Genomic DNA, 23,459 nt, shown 5'->3' with positions numbered 1-23,459 from the left:
TCTTCTCCCATGTGGGGTTAACTGTGACGTTTCAAGTTCAATAATACTTCATGTTGATAACAGCAATACTGTTGATTCTCGTAGTTGGTGGACTCTGTATTCAGAGTTCACCTACATGTTAAATTTCACTTGTAACCTGGAATCAGTATTTGTGGTATTTCACGGCCATTGACAGGGACGGCAAGTGAGAAAATGACTTGGAAGGGCCTTTTCAAGGTCTGTTTGGTGCCACGTGTTTTCATAGCACAAACCAAAAGTGCTAGTTCATGGCCTTAAGCACAAGAAGGCTGTGATTAGGGAATGCGTGTGTTGGTTTCATAAGCCTTAGCTTCTAGGTACAGGGATGCTGGAGAGCTCAATGTGAAGGCATCAAAAATTACAGTAAGTGGAGTTCCTTTAGGCAGAAACATGAATAAAACAAGTCTGTATATTGATGAGGCGTGAGACGATGCTCATGACAGTAGTGTTGTGTCCAGGGGCTGGCAGGGGCCTCACCTCTGCTCTCCCTTGAACAAGCATTCACTAGTTCTCCTAGTGCAGTCGTTTTTATAGAACATGCTACACATGCTAATGAGATTGGAGAGGAGGTGCAGACCTTCTGCCTGATGACCTTCAGTTTTACTTCTCAACAGATCATAAACCTTTTCATAAGTTGTTAAACAACACCAAGATTATTTTCTAAAACTGAGAAGTGGGGTCATTGAATAGGCAGAGTTGTCTATGCATCCATCCACACCCAGCCCACCTAAGGCAGATGATGCAGCTTCTAGAAGATACGTATTCACCTAGTTCAATGATCCCAGTCCAGCTCTGTGGCTTGCATCCCAGGGTTAGCTGTGCTACTTCTCCCCCTACAGCAGGCTCTGCTTCCCAGAGTAGGGGTTTACACCAGCCCCTAATCTACAAACTGAATTGCAAATAGATTAAGTTATCCTTGAGGAATTCCAAGAGCCTTCTGCCTACGTGTTTACTTCAATGACTTCACAGGCTGGTGGGGGCAGATGGACTTACAATCACCAAGTGGAGAACAGAGAATCCTGGTACCTCCACTTCATATTCAGCAGCTTTTTTCATGGATTACTGTGCCCCAGACATGAGAAGACGTGTAATTTTCATTGTTTGAAGACTAGGACCCTAGCACTTCCTCTCCGCTGCATATGTCTGGACCAGCAATTCCCCTTTATCTTTCCTTTGGTGTCACAGGAAATGGGGGTTTCACAAAACTTCCTACACACATCCTCCAAAGACTTTAAGAGGGTTACTGATGCATGCTCTACCTACAGATTGTGCTGAAGATAAAAATCTACTCCAGAAGTCCTTGTCTGTGCAACAGAGCTTTGCAAACACTGGGCAGAGAAAAGAAAAAAAAAAAAAGTCAACTCAGAGGCAAGTCTAACTTCACCTCTGCAGTCCAGGGTGTTGCTCATCATCGAAATTCCCTGCTGTGGGCCCTGAATATTCTTACCAGGAGGAGGCTTTTCCAAACTAACATCCAGATAGGCAATTTCCTTCTTTGAAATACCCTAGTTAGCATATTTGTCTGTATGTTATTCTGTGGGTGTGGCAAATGTACAAAGAACATTCTTGTATCAGTGACCATCTGGTGTTCTCCACGAGGCTTGCCATGTGTTCTCAGTGTTTGGGTGAGTATTGGATAGCTCTGGATCTGGTGCCAGAAACCTTGAGTGTGGGACTCAATCCTGCCAATGTCTGGAGTAATGACCTTGAGCACATCACATGACTTATCTGGGATCTAATCTTTTCATTTTTGTGACCACAGTGGTACTACTGTGAGGGTCAAAAGCTTATTCAGGACACAGACACAGAGCAGTATGGTTGCCCTGATGGGTCATGAGGAGTGGAATCACTCTCCCTATTGATGATGTCCCCAAGCTTGTTTATTTCATGGGTTACAAGCAGCAGCGTTGGGTAATTAGACCAGCATCCCCACTGTGCTGGCTAGTTTTTGCATCAATGTGACACAAGCTAGAGTCATTTGGGAGGAGGGAGTCTCAACTGAGAAAATGCCCCCACCAGACTGGCCTGAGGGCAAGCCTGCAGTGCATCTTCTTGACTGACGGTTGGTGTGGGAGGGCCCAGATCACTGTGGGTGGTGCCATCCCTGGGCAGGTGGTCCTGGGTGCTATAAAAAAGCAAGATGAGCAAACCATGAGGAGCAAGCCAGTAGGCAGCACCCTCCATGGCCTCTGCCTCGGTTCCTGCTTTGAGGTTCTTGCCCTGTTGGAGTTGCTGCCTTGACTTCCCCCAGTGATGGACTGCTATCTGGAAATGTAAAATGAAATAAAACCTATCCTTCCCAAGATGCTTTTGGTCATAGTCACAGTGTTTCATCATAGCCGTAGAAATTCCAACTGAGACACCACACACAGACACTTGATAATGTTTAGTACCACTAACATGGCTAAGCATTTACATCATTCAGCTCGGTTACTATCTCGCGGGGCTGCGGTTGTGGTCCCTGGTTAACTGAAACCGCATCGACACGCAGTGCGTGACTGTATTTAATATAGCTGAGGGGGAGGTGCTGTTGGCTACCTATTCTGGATTCTCTGAGCTTTGTTCCATATGAAGGCCCTTCTGGGTGTGGCTCCTCTTGAGTCAGTACAAAGCAGGGGCAGCAGGAATTCTCCATACAGTGTCACGTGACCTGCCTCTGCTCAGCAGCAGTGCAGCCTCCCTGGCAGAAGAGATTGTTGTCACTCTCTCTGATGGCCTAGGGCTTTCAGAGAGTCACACAGAACCTTCAGCATCCCTGTAACTACAGTAGAAAGTGTGGGCTGAAGCGCGAACGCATGAGCATCCCCATACAGACTCCAGGGACACCATCCTCAGAGAGTTTTCCAAGAAGGTGCCTTCATACCGTGCCTGCTATGCGTCTGGAGAGAACACTCCCTGAATTTGCATGTTTCATATTTCCAACGGGGATGGCCATTTCTAACTCTTGGGTTTTTGATAGGATTAATCTGAAGATAGGCACGGATGAAGTAGAAAGACACTCGGAGAAGGGAGGTCATGTGACCGGTTCATCACTCCTGTTATCCTCACCACAGGCAGGCTGTGAAAGTGAGTCAGCCCGCACCTTCCTGTTTACCTGGGTGAAGCTGGGTAGATAGACATCAGAGAGGAAACTCAACCTTCAGGATGTTGCTGAAGCAACATGTAGACCCCTGCTATCGTGGGGGCAGAGGGTGAGACTGAGCGCTGGCAGGAAGGAGCCTTCTGTACCGGTGTAAGTCAGCTGACCTGCGTTACTAACTCCAGCCAAGTTGTCCTGCTCATTGGACTTCGAGATATTCTCATATGCATACAAAGAGAGGGACCCCCGCCCCGCCCTCGCCCACCCAGTGCCTGCAAAATGGATCCGTGCACTGGGAAATCAAATTACAGCAGTTATCAGAAAGTGACGCACACACAAAAACAGGGGAAATCAAGTTGCAGGGGCCAATTTTTAGCGTGGTAAATCAGAGGTAAGCGATGCCTGCTTGTCTCAGAAGGGCCTGTGCTGAAAATACAACGGATGCTTGCTGGGGTGTGTGGTTTCTTGTCGGCACACTCTGATGTGTGAGGTGCAAGAGGCCACAGGGTGACGATCAGAATGGAAACAATAATTATTTTTCAATGTCTTCTCAAGCTTCAAAGGAAGGGGTCTCTCTCCTTGCACAGGCAAACATCAATTCCGGAGCTAGGAAAAGGTAATTTTCACATGCAAATGCATATGAGTTGAAATGAGCAGAGGCGAGGAACAGACTGTTAAAGAGACACTGTCCCCCCCCCCCCCCCCATAGGCAGCAGGGAGGGCTGGAAAGACGCAGCTCCTTTTGAAGGAGGAAATGTAGTGACCGAGTGAGTCCCTTTCCTCCTGTCCCTTCAACAAGTCTCTACTTTCATAGAACTGTTTCCTCAGTGACTGGCCTGGACAGAAAATAAGGGGAGTCGGGACTTTTGGAGTCAGATTCGGCTGCAGCCCCTGCTCTGCTGTGGGACCCGGCTCAAGTCACACAGATTCTGAGAACTCGGCTTTCCTCATTAAAAGGGATGTTGTCGGGTCAGCAAGTGTACGCCGCCGTGAAGTCCCTTGTATGAGCCACTGACCACAAACCCAGGGGGAAGCAGCATATATTAACACTTTCTAAACGGGCGCTCTCTCCACTAATTCCTCATCCAGCCGTCTCTTTTAAGAATATCCCTTCTAAAACCAGACAAGGCTCAATGGGAGATGCAGAGCCGGGTCACACAGCTTGTTTTTATGCCACGCGGGAATTCCTACCGCGGAGCCTGCTCTTCCCAGCCATCCTTGGAATAAGGGTTTTTCCTAAGGCGTCTGCAGCACTGTGTGCCTGGACTAACTCTCAGGTGTCCTTTCACCAGCCAGGCCCTGCTTAGAGAGCGCAGGCTCCGTGTGCCCACCGCCTCCTGCTCCCATCCCCCGCTGCAGAACTCCTTTTTGTGTGTGTTTCGGGACAGCGTGGCCATTTCTGAGGCTCTCTCGGGTACCTGGAGGAACCAGTTTCAGAAGGGTCCACAGGAGGGCGCTGCCTTTGCTCTGCTGACTTCCTGGATGCTGTGAGGGTAGAGTGGTTATCCACTGGACAGTGACAGGAAGTAAAGGCTAGAAAAAAATTAATCCTTCAGCATGAGCGCGTTAAGGAGTCGATATGCATATAAGAAAGGCACTCTTGCTCTTTTTCCCTCCCCCGGACTGGGAATTAAAATCCTCTCTCTGATCTTCCCAGCTCAGCGATTCTCTGAGGCTGAGAAGGATCAAGTTATCTAAGCATCTTGCCTTTGGCTCTTTGAAAGCCTGTCTTTGAGAGGAAGCAACTTTGTGTCTTCAAAGGTTTGGCTTACCTTCTTGTTTGAACTGATGCAGAAAGGATTTTAAATGCTCACTGGAAGCAGACGTCACAGTCGGTTGGGAAAGGGCTGTTGAGAAACACCCCCCTTGCAACATCCCTCACATCTTCTGCTTGTGGTTAGCTTAGACTTACCCAAGAGTGTCTCACTCAAATATCGGGAACTCTGGGTCAGAAATGGAAGGAGATCAAGTGTTCTTGCCTTCCCTTCCAGCCCACAGTCTCTCAATGTTTTCCCTTGGCTGTCTGTGACCACTAAGATGAACCACAACTGCCAGTCACTTACACTAGAGGAAGCAAGCAAGTCCAGGCAATTTTTCTTTCAGTCTGCGTAAATAAACAATTGGTTTCTTTTTTGTCTAAGCCCCCACCCCACCCCACCCCACTGCCTACAAGTGCAAAAAAGAAAAAAATTCTCTCCAGTGTCAGCTAAGCTTGAGTGCAGACACGTTGCTACTTGGTTTGGTTGCTTGAATGTGGGTACCAAGGAGTCAGATAACCTTTGCCTGACCTCGCAGGAGGTGCTGAGGTCAACACTGAGGTTTCAGTCATCTCGCAGACATGTCTGGTGATAAAGGGTGCGATTTACAGATGAGAGAGGAGCTGGAGAGCGCGCTCCCTTGTTAGAAGCATGCACGCTGCAAGCCTGAGGACCTGGATTTGGATCTCAGGGTCTGGCTGACCTTCCCACTCTGTAACCCCAGCTGTGAGGCTGTAACCACAGGGCTGAGGGGAATGGAAACTGCCAGGAGGAAAAACCAAAACAAAAAACAGAGGACACCTGACACCATCCTCTGGCTACCATTGGGTACACATTAGCATACGCAACCACCCCCTCACATGTGTGCACACATGCACTCATACACACACTAAGGCACTAAATAAGACAAATAAAGATGATAGAATCCTGGCTAGACAACCACGTCATTTGTTTTCTAGCGGTACTGCTCCTAACAGCTTGGCAGATGTGTGACCGGAACAAAGGTTTCACCTGTTTAGTCTGTATTTCCATATGTAAAACAGAACACATTCATGTAGATACAGAAAGCCCCTCATGTCACCCTTTCTGTGCTTTTCCTGCCAAGGCAATGATGATGGAGGAGAAGACAGAGCAGGTATGTGTCTCCTAGCCATCTAGTGGGTACTTCAGTTCCTTGGATGTGATTCATTAAAAAAAAAAAAATGATATAAATGATTCTGAAAGGTAAAGGAAATACATAACCAGGGCTCTCAGGATCTGAGGAATGGTATATGGCTGAATTCCTTGGATTTGTGTTTTGTAACATATACCTCTGACTAGGTGTTAAAGAAGCCAGGAACTTGGAAATGTAAAGGGACCAGGCAGGAACAGCCTCAGGAAGAGCTTCCTGTCTGTAGCTGAACCAGGGGCGAAGCAGACAGGGAGCTTTCACACAGCAACTACCTGGCTCTGCCAGCACATCACAGTGCCACCTATGGCTTCACTATTAAGCACCCAGCAAAACTGGGGAATTCATTTTCATCCTCATAAAGCTGTAATGGGATAACCCAGCAGTACCATCTGGTAAACCAAGTAGAGAAACCACCAACTCTAGGGGTAGAACATTTCTACTGGCTGGTTTTGGGTCCCCGGCTCACTACAGTGCCAGTGGAGACCATGGAGGGAGGTGATGCCCATCTTTACCCAGTAGTCGTGAGGAGTCCTCTCTTCCATGGGTATTACAAAGATTAAGTAGAGAACTGGTATTTCTACGCCCTCCTGGAAGTTACAAGCACCAACTCTGTCCTTGCTAGAGTAATTTCAAAGAAGGTTAGCAAAAACATATGATTAAAATAAAACATTGAGTCTCGGAACATAAGACAAAATGCATTCAATAGAAGATCACATGTCATCATACAATGGACTAGAAGTACTTCAACCTAAATGGAAAAATACAATAAAGGCCAGCATCAAGGTGACAGACATAAAGGTTATCTCATGAAGGTTTTTACACAGCCATGATTTGACGAAGCAGGAACAGATGTGCTCATAACACATGCAAACAAGACCTTTGGCAAATAAAGTATACACAGAAGAACCAATTAAAAGTTGCAACTCTGAGCTAGCTAACAAGGAGGACCCAAAGAGGGATGCATGGATTGCCCTGGAAAGGGGAAATAGGTGAGATCTCCATGAGTAAACTGGGGATGAGGAAGGTAGGGGATGGGGGATGAGAACATAGGGAATGGGATGGTTGAGCTGGAACAGGGATGGAGTGGAAGAGCATTGAAAGAAATACCATGATAGAGGGAGACATTATGGGGATTGGGAGAAACTGGGTGCTAGGGAAGTTTCCAGGAATCCACAAGGATGACCCCAGCTTAGACTACTAGCAATAGTGGAGAAGGTGCCTGAACTGGCTTACCCCAGTAATCAGATCAGTGAACTGTCATCATAGAGCCTTTCTCCAGTAACTGATGGAAGCAGAGAGAAGAGGGATTCTATGAGCAAGAGGCATCAAGATCATGATGGGGAAACCTACAGAGACAACCAAACCAAACTAGTGGGAACTCATGAAATATAGATCAACAGCTGTAGAGCCTGCATGGGACTGGACTAGGCCCTCTGCATAAGCAAGAGAGTTGTGTAGCTTGATCTGCTTAAGGGGCCCCCTGGCAGTAGGATCAGGATCCATCCCTGGTACATGAGCAGAGTTTTTGGAGCCCATTACCTATGATGGGACACCCTGCATAGCCTTGGTGCAGGGGGGAGGGGCTTGGACCTACCTCAACTGAATGTACCAGGCTCTGCTGACTCCCCATGGGATGCCATACCTTCTTGTAGGAGGGAATGGGGAGTGGGCTGGGGTGAGGCTCGAGGGGCAGGAGGAGGGAAGAGGGGGATCTTTGATTGGTATGTGAAATGAATAAAAAATTTTCTTAGTAAAGAAAGCAAGTTGCCTCTGGAAATTGCGGTGGCTGAAATAAGAACGTCAGAGGATGGAATGTCTGGAAGGATGGAGGGGAAAGAAAGACAATGGCAATGCAAGAAAATAAGTGAAATCATCCAATTAGAATAATAGAGAACAACAAACAGAGCTAAAACTTGCAGGAGTCTGAAAAAAACCAACCAACCAACCAACCAAACAAAAACCAAACCAAAATAAAATAAGATAAAACATTCTAGAACCCCGGGAAGGGGAAGACTAAGAGGGAGAAGTTGAAAACATATTTTAAGAAAAATAGCTAAGTACTCTGAATTTGGCAAGTCTATGGATCCAAGAGATGAGAAAAACTGACACAGACCCTCAAAACATACCAAGACGTGATACATATTTAACCTTTTGAAAATGAAAAGGAAAGAAAAATACTGAAAATTACCTGAGAAAAACCATACGTTTTTCCAGGGAAAGACAATTAAAACATCCACAGATCATCAGAAACAACAGCGGCACTAAGAAGTGGAAAAGAAGCCACTCACCAATGCGTGATTCTATACTTTGCCGAAATATCCTGCAGGAAGGGGAACTCAACACATTTTCAGAATAAGAAAACGTAACAAAGTTATCCTTAGCCTGCCTCCTCTCAAACAATGGCTAAAATAAATTGTCCCAACAGAACGGAAATTATAGGGAAAAAAAATCTTGAAATACCAGGAAAGAAGAGACAAATGCCACGGGCAAGAATGGGTATATATTGTAAGCTTTCTTTCTCTTGACGTTTATAAATCACGTTTGATAAAACAAAATATTACACTGTCAGACATTGTTCTAAAAGTCTGAAGAAAAATGTTTTTAAAATAAATTATGAATGGTCATCTTAGTTAGGGTTTCTGTTACTATGATAAGATACTATGAACAAAAGCAAGTTGAGGAAGAAAGAGTACTCTTAGGTGACACTCTTTTTTCTAAGGGAAGTCATGGTGCGGAAACTCAAGACAGGAACCAGGAGGCAGGCGCTGATGCAGAGGCTGAGGAGTGCTGCTGCTGACTGGCTTGCACTTCATGGCTGGCACAGCCTGATTTCTTATGCTACTCAGGACCACCTGCCTAGGGGTGACACTGCCCACAGTGGGCTGCCCCTCTCACGTCAATTTTTAGTCAAGAGAATGCTCTGCAGACTGTCCTGCAGGGCATCTGATAGGGGCATTTTCTCATTTGAGGTTCCCTCTTCCCAGATTGTACTAGTCTGTGTCAAGATGACATATAAACAAGGCTGCACAATAGTGATACACAAATAGACTTAACCAGAAGTGAGCTTTTTATGCTTGATCGTAATTGATAAAACAACTGAATTAAGCCATTCATTTTATATATATATATATATATATATATATATATATATACTAAACTCTATTCATAAACTAACATCTAGAGAAACCACTAAAAAGCTATTCAAGTATGGGTACTAAAAACAGCATGGATAAATAAAACCTGAATTTTAAAAATGATTGAGTAGCTCATATGTGCTGGTTAGTTTTATTTCAACTCGACACAGCTTCAAGTCATCGAAGAGGAGGGAATCTCAACTAAGAAAACGCTTCCATAAGATAGGGCTTTAGAGAGGGGTCAAGGACAGCACAAGAAAACCCACAGAATCAACTAACCAAAGCTCACAGGGGCTGAGAGTCTGGACCAACAATCAGGGAGCCTGCATGGGTCTTACCTATGCCTTCTACATACATGTTACGATTGGTAGCTTGGTGTTCTTTTGGGATTACTAACAATGGGAGTAGGGACTGTCTCTGACTCTTTTGCTTGCTTTTGGGGCCCTTGTCCTCCCACTGGGTTGCCTTGTCCTGCCTTAATACAAGGGGATGTGCCTAGTCTTAATAGAAGTTGATAGGCCTTGCTTTGTTGATAGCCCTGGGAGGGCTGCCCTTTCTGAAGGGAAAGGAGGAGGAGTGGATCTGGGGAAGGAGGGAGGGAGGTGAGGAGAGGGGCTCAGAAGAGAGGAGGGAGGGGAACTGCTATGAGGATGTAATATATGAGGCAAGAATAAATAAAAAAGGTGGGGGGGGGGCTTTAGCAAGCCTGTAGGACATTTTCTTCATTAGTGATTGATGGGGGAGAGAACCAGCCCATTGTGGGTGGTGCCATCCTTGGCCTGGTGGAGGTCCCGGGTTCTATAAGAAAGCATGCTGAGCAAGCCATGGGGAGCAAGCTAGTAAGCAGTACCCCCATGACCTCTGCACCAGCTCCTGCCTCCAGGCTCCTCATCTGCTTGAGTTCCTGCCCTCACTGCTTTTGATGATGAACGGTTATATGGAACTGTGAGTGAAATAAACCCTTCTCTCCCCAAATGACTTTTGATTATGGTGTTTCATCACAGCAATAGTAACTCTAATGAAGACACCATACCAATTCACTGGGGGAGAGAAAAGAAAGAGAAAATAAACAGAATACAAGCATACAGAGAGACATATTTCAGTTAAGAGAAAAATAAACAGAATAAAAGCATACAGAGAGGCCCATTTCAGTTACAAGTATCAGAAATTACATTAAATGTAAACTATGTAAACATTTAAACTAAAGGACAGAATTTGACAGAATGAATTTTGAAATAAAATACCCAAATTATGCTTTTATAAGGAATTTGCTTCAAATATAATTCATAGATATGTTAAGAGCCAAAAAGTGAAAAAAGGTAAATAATATAAATACTTTTAGGAAGAAGGAATGGCAGTATTAATATCAAATGAAGAAGACAACAGAGAAAATAAAAAGGCCTGAGGTAGAGAGGAGTATGTGGTAGTTTGAATAAGAATGACCCCCCATAGGTTCACATATTTGAATGCTTAACCACCAGGGAGAGGCACTACATAAAAGGATTAGAGGGGTTGGGAGGTGTGGACTTGTTGGAGGAAGTGTGTCCCTGGGAGTGAGCTCAAAGATCTCAAAAAGCTCATACCAGGCCCAGTGTTCCTGTTCTCCCCACCCCCCCCACCCCCCCCACCCCCCCCGCTCCCGCCAGGCCTGTAGATCAGGATGCAGTTCTCAGTGTCACGTCAATAGATGAAAAAATACATTTAGAAAAAGCTGATAAAGAAATCAACACACCTTTTTCAAAAGCCCAAAGAATGCGCTCCAAGTTTGAAGTTTTAATTTGCATTTCCCTAAGACCAGAAACCTTCCTCCATAAAGACTAGATTTCGTAACTTCCAATGAGAAAAGCAATCAATAATCCTACGCCTGTGAACCACAACAATGACCAGCATGGCGTGATATCACTCAAGGTGTGACAATGGCACTCTTATCTTGGCTGTAACCAATAGTTTCTAATTGGATGTACAGCCTGCTCAACATGAGAGAAGTCATGCTTGGTGTTGTAAACCTAGCCAAACCACCTGTGAACTTACTGCTGTACTTTACTAAATGAGCATAATTCCTGACTGAATTCTGAATGCTTCTCCTTATATCCACACATATGTGCAGCTCCCACTCCTCATCAAAGATGCTTCTCTTTGCAGAAAGCCACATTGGTCAAGATGCAGAGAAAACCTACTCAAGACCTGGACACATGTCAATGCGGATGGGGAAATCTCCCAAGGCCCCACCCCTGGACAAAGAGCTACTGGCAATGAATGACTTTGGAGTCAGGGAGAATTAGTCTTTCACAGGGATTAGGCCTCTAATTAGCTATCTAATACCAAATGGTCATCCCTAAAACATATACATGTAAACAGTAAATTGACTCAGCATATTGTATTTATAGACACACACACACACACACACACACACACACACACACACACACACTTACTTAACAACAATGTCTTAGAGTTTCTATTGCTATGATGAAACACCATGACCAAAAAGCAAGTTGGGGAGGAAAGGGTTTATTTGGCTTGTATTTCCATATCACTGTTCATCATTGAAGGAAATCAGGACAGAAACCCAAACAGGATGGAAATCTGGAGGCAGGAACTGACACAGAGGCCATAGGGGATGTTGATTACTGGCTTGCCCCCTATGTCTTGCTCAGCCTGCTTTCTTATAGAACCTAGAGCCACCAGCCCAGGGGTGGCACCACCCACAATGGACTCAGCCTTCCCTTATTAATCACTAATTGGGAACATGCTCTACAAGTTGGCCCACAGCCTGATCTTATGGAGGCATTTTCTCAATGAGGTTCCCTCCTCTCTGATGACTCTAACTTGTGCCAAGCTGACATAAATCTAGCCAGCAAAACAAAAATTAAAAAAAAAGAGATCATGAATTTGACAAGGAGTGGTGCTACATGGGAGGGGTTAGGAAGAGCCGAGCAGGAGGAGGAAATGACTGCATTATATTTTAATTGAAAATAAAATAACTTGACAAACATTCAAATCTTACCTGAAATCTCTTAAGTAGACGTCCTGTGCCAAATGCATGCCTGAAGCAGCTTCATCCTCCTCCATAGCAGATGCTCTCTCCTTCACCTGGTATGAGTCTATCCCGTGTCCTCAGCACCCCACAGAATTCCCCTTCATTCCTATTTCCCAGTAGTTCTGTCAGAATTTCATGTTGTACATTTAATTTATATTCATTTATTTTAAAAGTTTGAATTACATTTTTATCTATTCGTGTGCATGTGTGTGTGTACACACACACACACACACACACACACACACACACACACACGGGAAAGAGGAGGAAAGCTTGCAGAGGCTGGTTCTCTTTCTCCATCATCCAGCAATGTTTTTATTCAGGCTTGTTTTGGCTATCCAGAGTCTTCTGTGCTCCTAAACACATTTTAAGGTTCCCTTTTCAATTTGTGTGAAGAGTTGCACTGGGATTTTGATAGGGTTTGCATTGAGTCTGTAGGCTGCCTTCAGACTTCAGGAGGTCGGCCATTTTCACGTCATTCCTCTTACTAGTCTGTGTGCATGGGAGCCTCCCCATCCTCTGGGGCCTTCCTGATTTCTTTCTTTAGCGTTTTAAAGATTTCATTGCAAAAGTCTTTCACATTTTACTTTTTTGGTTAGGTTTAGTTCAAGGTGTGTGTGTGTGTGTGTGTGTGTGTGTGTGTGTGTGTGTGTGTGTGTGTGTTTCTGTGTGGTGTGTGGTGTGTGGTGTGTGTGTGTGTGTGTGTGTGTGTGGTGTGTGGTGTGTGGTGTGTGGTGTGTGGTGTGTGTGTGTGTGTGTGTGTGTGTGTGTGTGTATTGTGATTGGAATAGTTTCTCTGATTTCTTAGTCTGTTTGACTTTGCAATATAGGAAGATACTCACTGGGTACGTTGATATTGCTTCTTGCTGCTTTGCTCAAATGCTCCAGCTAGGACTTCAAGCACTATATTGAATAGGAGTGGACCCTAGCTCCAAATCCAAATGTCGGTATACAATTCCAGAACAACTGCAGAAACTAGGAAAGTAAAACGGGACCATGGTGGGGGTGAGAGAGAAGGACAATAGTAGGGTACGGGTAGCGGGGAATGGGAAAAATCGGGGAGGACTTTATATGGGGACAGGTGAGGGAGGAAGGACACACTGAGGGAAGGGGAGGGGAGAGGGATAAAGAACACCAAGGATGATTGAAAAAGCCACAGGGAGACAGAGTCATAAACGAGTAAGGAAACATTACAACAGACGCCAAAGGAATTCCGACTGTCACATGGGAATACTTTTAGCACCATACTCCATTAAACTAGACAAATCTGAAGGAACCCACGTCTGGGGAGCTTACAGGCCCCAGGAGTGAACCTACTGTTACTCTTTGGCTAAATGGACATCGTCAAACTGCCCTCTAGACTCATATCCCTGTACCTGTAGATTAGTGCAGCTCTCAGAGCTCACCGTAGAAGTTTCTCTGCACAGCGGATAGTGGTTCACACAGAAGCTCACAGCCGGTCAAAGTGAAAAGAGTAAGTGCCTGCTCAGCTGCACATGAAACCTCTCTGTCATGTCACTACTCCATCTCAGGGACCACCAGAGAAGAGGAGGTAGAAGGATTATAAGAGCCAGAGGTCAAGAAGACCCGAGAGAAACAGTGTCTTCGCGACCTAACAACACAACTCTTCTCATGAACTCACAGTAGCTGTGGTTGTCTGCAGAAGGTCAGGCCCGTCAGCGTTCTAGCGTGCAGGGGCTGGCAGTAGGGTGTTATGAGCCCCCTCCCTTCACTGAGGAACTATAGACAGTTGATACCTTCAAGAAGCAAGAGAATTAGTTTTCTCTAAAGGTACCGTCCCTGGTAGGTAGATCATGCTCCAGGAGATGGCCCAGCATCCATGAGCACAGGGGCAGCACAGATTGGACTTGACAGGACATTAAAACAAATAGAACACAAGTTTAGGAGGGAATAGAGAGATGGCGGTAGATCTGGAAGGAGTTAACGGGAGGAGTTGGGGGATGAATATGATAAAAATACACAGTACGAAATTCTCAAAAATTAATGAAAATATATAACAAGAATATATACTCAAGCAAGGTGATGAAGGATTGGAGAGATGGATCAGCAGTTAAGAATGCTTGCTGTTTTTGCAGTGGACCTGAGTTTGATTCCCAGCACCTACATGGGTGGTTGTGAACCATGCTAGCTCCATGGCTCTTACTATCTTTTTTGGCCTTTGAGAGCACCTGAACTCACATACTTACCCCCTCCCAACATACACATCAACAAAAATAAAGCTTTTTTAAAAAAAAAATTATGATATAATTCACCAATATCAGAGGTGAAATATAAAATATCACTGTAGGACATGTAGGTATCAGAAGTTGCCTTAAACATTCTTAAATCCAGATTATAGAAACGATGACTGGATTCTTGGGTTAAGAAGAGGTTGAGCTCTGACAGGAAGTGGGGGCAGTCACAAACAGGGACACGAGATCCCCGTGCAAGTGGAAATGCTCTGCATCTTCACTGTGTCACTGTCCCTTTACTGGTTACGAGGCTCTGCTGAGATATCAGCACTATCGGAATGGAGGGATGGTAGAGAAGCTCTCTCGATTTTTCACAGAAACACATGTGAATCTATAATTATTTCATGATTAAGAGCATAACTAAATGTCTTAAAAGACTATGCAACATGATAAGCAAGGTTTATAAAATCAGTTGGTTCTAAAGTCTTATGTGGCTTTGGGTACAGATCCCTAGTGGTTCCACCATAAATCTCAACCCCTTGCTAGTCTGATTCAACATCACTTCTTTTTCTGGCTTGGCTTTCTCCTCACTGAAACTGTCTAGTGTTGTTTCCATCCCTTGTCTGAAGCATGTTTCCTCTGGCCAAGAGGCCGCTACTCCTCCTTAGTGTCTTCATTAGCCAGTTCCTAGTCTTCTCTCAGATCACTTCCTGGGGCACACTCCACTTCCCTGCTTTCTCTTCTAGAGTGTAAGCCTTCTAAAGACAGAGGGCGCAGGGCGAGTCTCATCCCTACTGTCTTCTCCAGATCTATCTCTGCCCACACATGTGCTTAATAACATTAGTGAGATAAAACAATACAACTGACTCCCCTCATCCGTTCATGGGATCCTTCATGCCAGGTCTTTGTACTTTGCTGGAATTTAGGATGTCGATGCATTCATCCCTCTACCATTCCCACCCACTCCTAAACTCACTTGTTGTGTCACCTCTCACTTTTTTGGCACATGTGTATGGTGTACATGTGTGTTCACATGTGTAGGGGGTGTGTATGTGCATGTTTGTATATGTGTGTGTGGAGGGCAGCTTTCCCTGGGGATCCCGTCTCTGCCGTCTTAGTTTCCGGTTTACAGACAGGCTACAATGCTTATTTAACGTTTGTGTGGGTTCTGGGGTCCAAATTTTGGTAGCCATGCTGTACAAGCAGCACTTTATCCATTGACCCACCTTCCCATTCGTTGTATTGCACTTGTAAGGCTGAAAGCCAAAAGCAGCCCACCCAGCCTGACCTTCAAAGTGAAAAATGTCTGATCCGTTTCGACGTTGAGACTTCTTAGTCTTTTCAAATATATAAAGATTTCCAGGGAGTGTTAAAAGAAAGTTTAAACAAATGAAAATGTCTTGTACTCTTACAGTAAACTGGACACTACACTTCACATATATCATCTACCCTTTACCATTGGAGAGGTGTGTTTATTTCCATTTCTCAGTGTAACGAACTTCAGTTCATAATGACAAGCTCTTTTTTTCCCAAGGCCACACAGCAGGAACCAAGGATCTAAGTTAAGATCTGCTTAATTCCCAAGCTCTTTCCAGCAAGGGCAGGAGTATCCCTTAGAAAATTTTCTAACAATAATTTTCGCTTTAGGAGAAAGACTAGACACTGTTTTGTCTGACCTTTCCAATTATCTGACGAGCCCAGTGCTAATCAGCTGAGTCAGAATTGATGACCTCAGGATGGCTTAAGCCCCAAACCATCTTCTGATGAAATGATAAAACAGGACTGCTAGGCTAATTAACAAGTCCAAAAAATTATGTGAGCCCCAGTGATGCCTTTGCTTCTGGCCCATCCCACACCTTTTCCAAATAAGAAAGCAGCTCATTTGCAAAGCCCTGGCTTCTGTGAAGCAGTTGTGAGAGTCACTGACATATCTGATTAGCATACAATTAATTCCTGTTGGGGAAGCATTATTACCGCCCCTAATGAGGTTCAGAAAGTGATCAGTACTGTGTTGGAATGGTGGATAAAATTTTTTTCAGACCTCCCGATGAAATCTGTGTGGGATGTAATCTTCTACACAAAGCCTGGGATACACATTTTGCATAAAGATCATGTGTCAATACCACTGCTTTAGTCCATTTCAGCTAAAAATGCCATGAACTTGGTGGCTCACAAACCATTTCTCAGATTGGGATCCTAGGAAGGCCAGGATCAGTAAACAGGCTGATTTGTGCGTGGTGAGAACTTACTTCCTGGCTCACAGCATCCTCAGGTGGTGGAAAGGGCAAGCAGTCTTCTGGGACTTTTGGTAAGGACACTAATCCCATCCTTGAGGGCCCCATCCTCATGATTTTGCTGCCTCTCAAAGGCCCACCTCCTGAAGTTTGAGAGGACATTTTGAATCTGAATCAGCCATTTTGTGGTTTGAGCCACAGAAAAATGTGTATCAGTGTAAATGGGTCTTTTGTAATATTTCCATGGATAATTCTATGTAGAAGATGATGGTGATTTTAATCCTTTATGCTAAATATCCTTTAACTGATCTAAATTTCTTTCTTTTTTTTTTTTTGAGACAGGGTTTCTCTGTGTAGTTTGGGGCCTGTCCTGGATCTTGCTCAGTAGACCAGGCTGGCCACAAACTCACAGAGATCCTCCTGGGTCTGCTTCCTGAGTGCTGGGATTAAGGCGTGCACCACCACCGCCCGGCTTGATCTAAATTCTAATTTCACATTGAAAAAAAAGAAAAGTGAATCTACTGTAATCATGTATAGGAATCACATGTTCCAATGCTAGAAAAATAATGCAGCAGTGACTCTTACCTATAATAAACAGTTAACTGAGTTACAGTTTTAGTTTCAGATTTTTTCTGGTTATAGCTTTGTCATCTAACTAAATATCACACAATATATTGAAGTCACTTTTGATAATAATATAAAGAATTTTTGCACTAATTTTCCCAGAAACATTATTTTATTGCTTTTATAATATATTGCATTGTAAAGATGGGCGTAATTTACTTGATAATTGCCTGAATGTCAAACTTTATATTTGTTTCCAATTTTCACTACAAATAATGATGTGATGCTTATCTTACTACATGCTGCTTTATCTGCATTTTAATTTATTTCCACTGATTTGCTACAAATGCAATTACTTGGTCAAAGCAGTTTCTGGGTATGTTTTTGGGCATAAACATTGTTAGATAGACTTTTTTTTAAAAAAACAAAACTGTAGCTATAATATATTCAAAGACAGGGAGGCTGTCTGGGAACTCTTTGATAATGGCACTAATCCTGTCCTGGAGGGTTCTGTCTTTGTTTGTAAACACATCCCAGAGGCCTCACCTTGAGTGCTATCAAGTAAAATAACTTCCCTTTCAAATGCAGAAACATATAAACACTTTCAGACAAACTGAAATCGAAACAATTATTGCTTTTAAGCACACATTAAAAGAAACATTAAAGGATTTTCTAAGACAGGAGAGCTTATCTCAGATAAAAATATGGAAACACAAGAAATAAAGAGAATCGGAAAATGTAAATATGTGGACAAAATTTAAATGTCAAATTTATACAGCAATAATAACAAAATACACAGAGAATGAATAGATAAAACCATACAAAATATGAAAGCAAGGTAAAAGAATTAAACTTTACAAAGTTCTCTCATGTGTGAAAAATGAGTCAAGTAACCATTTTTATTGGACTTTAAGAGGTTGTTATAATCACTGTGTAGTCATTACAGGAAATGGAAAGAAGTGATAACTAAGGAGGCAAGATAGATGGAACTAGAAGACAATTCAAAATCTTTTTTAAAAATGAAGGAATATTGGCGGCATAAGATCCTCTCTGTATCAGCGGCCCTGTTAACTGTCAATGGACTAAACAAGTCCGTTAAAACGCAACATCTCTGTTGACGAAGGTGAGGATGCAACCAGACACTTGAGACGTGAAGGCAGGCAGAGGTGCTGGAGGTGGATAGGAACCAGGAGAGAAGAGGAGGGGAAAGAATCAACAGAAACAAGTTCTGCTCGAAAATGCCATAACAACACCCAATTCCGTGTGTGCTAACCAGAACAAAAAATAAAATACACAGCCATGCATGATATTATGGTTCATTTTAATGTCAACTGGCTACAAATCAGAATCTCCTGAGGACGGAGTCTCAGCTGAAGAACTGTCGGGATTGTTTTGATTGATGCGGCAGTGCCCACGCGGAGTGTGGGCGGCATCTTCTAGTAGCTGCCCAGATTTACAAAGGGCGCGGAGGAAGTTTATCTTGCGTTTTACTTGCTTGGTCTCCATTCTTGCTGCTGCTGATTCCATTGCTGACATTGGAACCAGCATTTCCAAGCGTTGTGGACTAGGGACCAGTGGCTCTCCAGGAATCTTCCAGGTGGGTTTCCGGCACCAGATTGGGAGTGCCGAGGCAGCCTGCCAGCATTAGTGAGCAGCTGCTATTGTGAGAGTCCTCCCTACTTGACCATCGAGGCAGTAGCCTCAAGGAAGGAGCAACTACCAATTTCTCAGCTTCTTAGTGTGATTTCACTATCTTAAAGCTCATGTAATAAATTCTGATATGTATGTATGTGTATATCAGATGTATATGTATATACATATATACAGTCATTCTCTTGGTTATTTGCCTTTAGAGCAGTGGTTCTCAATCTGTGAGTCATGACCCCCACAAGGGTCACATGTCAGATATCCTGCATATCACATATTTACATTATGAGCCGTAGCAGTAGCAAATTTACAGTTATGAAGTAACAATGAAATAATTTTATAGTTGGGGGTCATCATAACATGAAGAACTGTTATTAAAGGGTCACAGTATTAGGAAGGTTGAGAGCCATTGCTCTAGAGAAAACTAAAACACATATAAATGAAAATGAAACCTCTCAAACTTAATAAAAAATAATTTAAACACTGAGGTATAAGAACACAAAGGAGCACTTAACCAGAGGCCAGGTACCCACTGCCTGCTAACACCTCTTCAAACCTGCCCAACAACCCTAGACTGCACCCCCTCCTGTGAGCTCCATGTCCTGGGCCTACAACTTCAGAGACAGACTTCAGATTTACCAGAGCACAGGCTGGATCTGGGAAGCCCAGCCCTGGCAGCTGTACTGAAGGCCAGGCTGTTCCTAGGGACCCCAGGTAAGCTACCATACACCACTCACTTAACCCCTTTAAGACTGCCTGTGGTAGTTTGAAAGAAAATGGTCCCCAAAGGGAATGTTACTATTAGGAAGTGTGGCTTTCTTGGAGGAAGTGTGTCACTGTGGGAGCAGGCTTTCATATCTCTTTTTCTCAAACTTCCCTCAGTGTGACAGTCAGTCAATGTCCTGTTGTTTGCAAGAAGTCACTCACTCAGCTCCATCACCACTTCTGCCTGCACACTGCCATGCTCCTTGTCACGATCATAACAGACTGAACCTCTGAAACTGTAAGTGAGGACCCTCAATTAAATACTTTCTTTATAAGAGTTGCCATGGTCATGGTGTCTCTTCACAGTAATAGAAAACCTAATGAAGACATTGCCCAACAACCCCAGACTGTGAACCCCATCCCCTGGGCTCCACACTAGGCCCCAAAGCCCTGGCAGCCTTACAGGAGGCCAGGCTGGACTTAAGTGTTCTGGTGGAAGCTACACCTTAGCTTCCCTCCCCATCTCTCTCCCCAAACCTGACCCCCTCAAAGCCCACCAAACAGAAGCCCCTCCCCCAAAGCTGCCCTCCAATTCCAGACCCCTGCCCCCTCAAAGCCCACCAAAAGCCAGTCCCTCCCTGAGGATGCTCAAGAACATGCCTACAGGGTACTTAAGGCCTGGTAGCCATATTTGCCATTTGACCCTTCCTCTATGACTCTTCCCCTGTGACTCTCCTCTGTGACCCTTCCCCTGCCTTCCCAAGGGTTGCCCACAATTGATTTGCTTTGTTCATTAAACCTGGATTTATTAATTCTGTTTGATTTGGCTTATTACATCAGTGGCGGTGGGAACCCAGCAACCAAGGAGTTAAAACTAATCACTGAGGACCCCAGGCAAGATATTGCTGACCACCCACTAAAACCCCTTTAAGCCTGCCCAACAACCCCAGACTGCACCCCCACTTCATATCCTGGCTTACAACTTTGGTAGAAGACTGCTGCTTTATCAGAGGCCAGGCTGGATCTAGGGACCCCAGACTACACCCTGCCCCCTGGGCTCCATATTCTGGTTTACAACTCAGAAGAAGACTTTGGCTTCACCAGAGGTCAGGCTGGAACTAGGGACCTAAGACCCCAAAAACCACAGAGAGGATGTCCTGATGGATCTCAAGATTTGCTAGTCATCAGAATCCTTGGCCATTTAGGTCAGAAGACCAGAGAGGAAAGAAAAACCAACGAACAAGAAACAAAACATCCATCCAACAAAGACAAATGCAGGAATCAACACCTAGACCTATAATCACCCCAAATCCAGATGCATCAACACCAGTGTAAGAACACAATAACAAAACAATACAGAATCACCAGAGTCCAGTCATCCTACACCAAGACCTGAACAACCCAATACAGCTGAAGCACAAGATAACAGCCTTAAAAATGACCTTATGAGGATGATAGAGGTCCTTAAAGAGGATATGAAAAAAAATCCCTTAAAGAAATTTAGGAAAAGACAAACAAAAATAGGAAGAAATCAATAAATCCCTAATAGAATGCCAAGAAAGCCAAGAAAAAAAAAACAGATGAAGGAAACTGTTCAAGACCTGAAAATGGAAACAGAAGCAACACAGAATACACAAATGGAAGGAATCCTGTAGACAGACAACCTGGGTGAGTGAACAGAACAACAGATGCAAACATCAACAACAGAATACAAGAGATGGATGAGAGAATCTCAATGTTGAAGAAATGATAGAAGAAATAGACTTACCGATCAAAGAAAATGTTAAATCCAAAAGATTCCTAACACAAAACATCCAGGAAATCAGGGACACTATGAAAAGACCAAACATAAGAACAATAGGAATGGAAGAAGGAGAAGAAATCCAGCTCAAAAACCCAGAGAATATATCTAACAAAATCATAGATGAAAATTTTCCCAACCTAAAGAAGGGCATGCCTCCAAAGGTACAAGAAACTTAATAGAACAGCAAATAGATTGGATCAGAAAAGAAAATCTTCTCGTCACATAATAATCAAAACACTAAACATCCAGAACAAAGAAGAATATTAAAAGCAGCAAGGGAAAAAGGCCAAGTAACATATAAAGGCAGACCTATTAGAATCACACCCGACTTCTCAGTGGAGACCCTAAAATTCAGAAGGACCTGAACTGATTGATGTCTTGCAGACTCTATGAAACCACAGATACCAGCACAGACTAATATACCCAGCAAAACTGTCAATCACCATAGATGGAGAAAACAAAATATTTCATGACAAAGTCAAATTTAAATAGTGTCTATACATAAATCCGGTTCTACAGAAGGTAACCTGAGGACAGATATGCAGATATGGAAGGTTACTGAGGTGTATAAACAAGTAGTGTAAGCAAATGCACCTAGCACATCATGTGGTCCCCAAATGTCCCTGCTTTCTGACCAGGGTTTACACCCTAGCGTGGCTAGCAGTCAAAATAGAACATCCCAGACTGGGTGACCTGAGTGACGGGCACTCATTTCTAACAGTTCTGGATGGTGAATAGTCGATGTCAAGGTCTTTCCAATTTGGGTTGTGGTGTGGGTGCTCCACCTGGGTAGACAGCTATCTGTTTACTATGTCCACTCATGGAGAGAAGATAAGCAAGCCCTCTGATGTCTCTGTCCCTTCACCTAAGGATGCTGAACCTTGTCACATTAGGGCTCCACCCTATGACCTTATATAATCTTTTTTTTTCTTTTGAGACAGGGTCTCACTATGTAGCCTAGGCTGGCCTCATACTCACAGAAATCCACCTGCCTCTGCCTCCTGAGCGCTGGGATTAAAAACATGTTACTACTCTATGCCAAATCTTGTACAATCCTAATTACTTCTTATGGTAGTTTGAATGAGAAAAATCTCTCCAAGACTTGGGCATTTGAGCAATCAGTTCCTTGGTTGGTGGCACTGTTTGGGAAGTTTAGGTTTAGCCTTGCTGGAGGAAGTGTACCATTTGGGGCCTTCCCTGTGCTGGCTTTGAGATTAAAAAGCCTCTCTTACTTTGCTTTCTTGCTTTCCTTTACAGTCTCAGCTTCCTGTTACAGCAGCCATGCCTGGAGCCTGCTACCTGCTACCACACTGCTTCCGCCATTACAGACTCGAACACTCTGGACCTGTAAGACTAAGTAAACCCTTCCTTCCACAAGTTGCCTGGGTCATGATGCTTTATCACAACAGGGAAGTAACTGATACAGCTCAGTATCAGCAATTAATACTAAGAATTTGTGACAATACAGGAAGATGTGGATGCGTATAAGGGAACACCATTCAGTTCATAGTGACGCCTCTCTGCCTGTGACGCAGGTCTTTGAGAACAGTCCAGGCCATTTGTAAACCCACACAGGTCGTTCTCCCCTTATAAACCTGAGTGAGTAAATGAAGTTCCCTTTTGTTGGTTGGCTTAAGTCATAGTTACAGGAATATTTCACCCAAGCTTTCTGCAGCTGTAGAGAAAGAAAAGATGGGGTTGAGGTTGTGTGAAGGGCCAGGGAGCCGCCAGAGAAACAACCCATGATGTGCGAGGCAAGAGAAGTACTAAGCCTGATCAACAGCACATGACTCAAGACTCAGAGTGGACAGAGATGGGACTTCCAGGTGGGGAGAGCCTTCTACATTTGGCTGCTGTAACTGGAAACTGTGGCTGTGTGAAGAGAGAAGGCAGATGAGGAGGGTTTCCGGTATCTAAGACTCTGGGTCAGCTTGTAGCACATGTCCCAATAGAGAGAACAGATAAAATACAGGGAGGATTCCCCATATGGACTCAGTGTTTAACAAAAGGAATATTTGGGCAATAAGACCATTCAGAAGAGTCAGTGATGAGCCCCATCCCAATAATGAGCCTGAGGTGACCCATGGGTGAGTTCTCCTCTGCTGAGCTGCTTC

At 44.1% G+C, this 23,459-nt stretch overlaps 1 long non-coding RNA gene across 1 annotated transcript; it reads right to left on the bottom strand.

Annotated features, from left to right (window-relative positions):
- Positions 1–3,448: 3,448 nt before the first annotated feature.
- On the bottom strand, positions 3,449–5,232 carry LOC131902305 (uncharacterized). Its single transcript, XR_009377058.1, has 3 exons — positions 4,870–5,232; positions 4,516–4,630; positions 3,449–3,703 (listed from the first exon to the last, which is right to left on the bottom strand). It is a non-coding gene; the product is annotated as an uncharacterized LOC131902305 (long non-coding RNA).
- Between the last annotated feature and the right edge of the window lie 18,227 nt (positions 5,233–23,459).

This window comes from Peromyscus eremicus, chromosome 1 (assembly GCF_949786415.1).
Source record: "Peromyscus eremicus chromosome 1, PerEre_H2_v1, whole genome shotgun sequence".
NCBI classification, from domain to species: Eukaryota; Metazoa; Chordata; class Mammalia; order Rodentia; family Cricetidae; genus Peromyscus; species Peromyscus eremicus.
The sequence above is the reverse complement of the archived record's forward strand: the minus strand, read 5'-3'. Positions and strand labels throughout refer to the sequence as shown.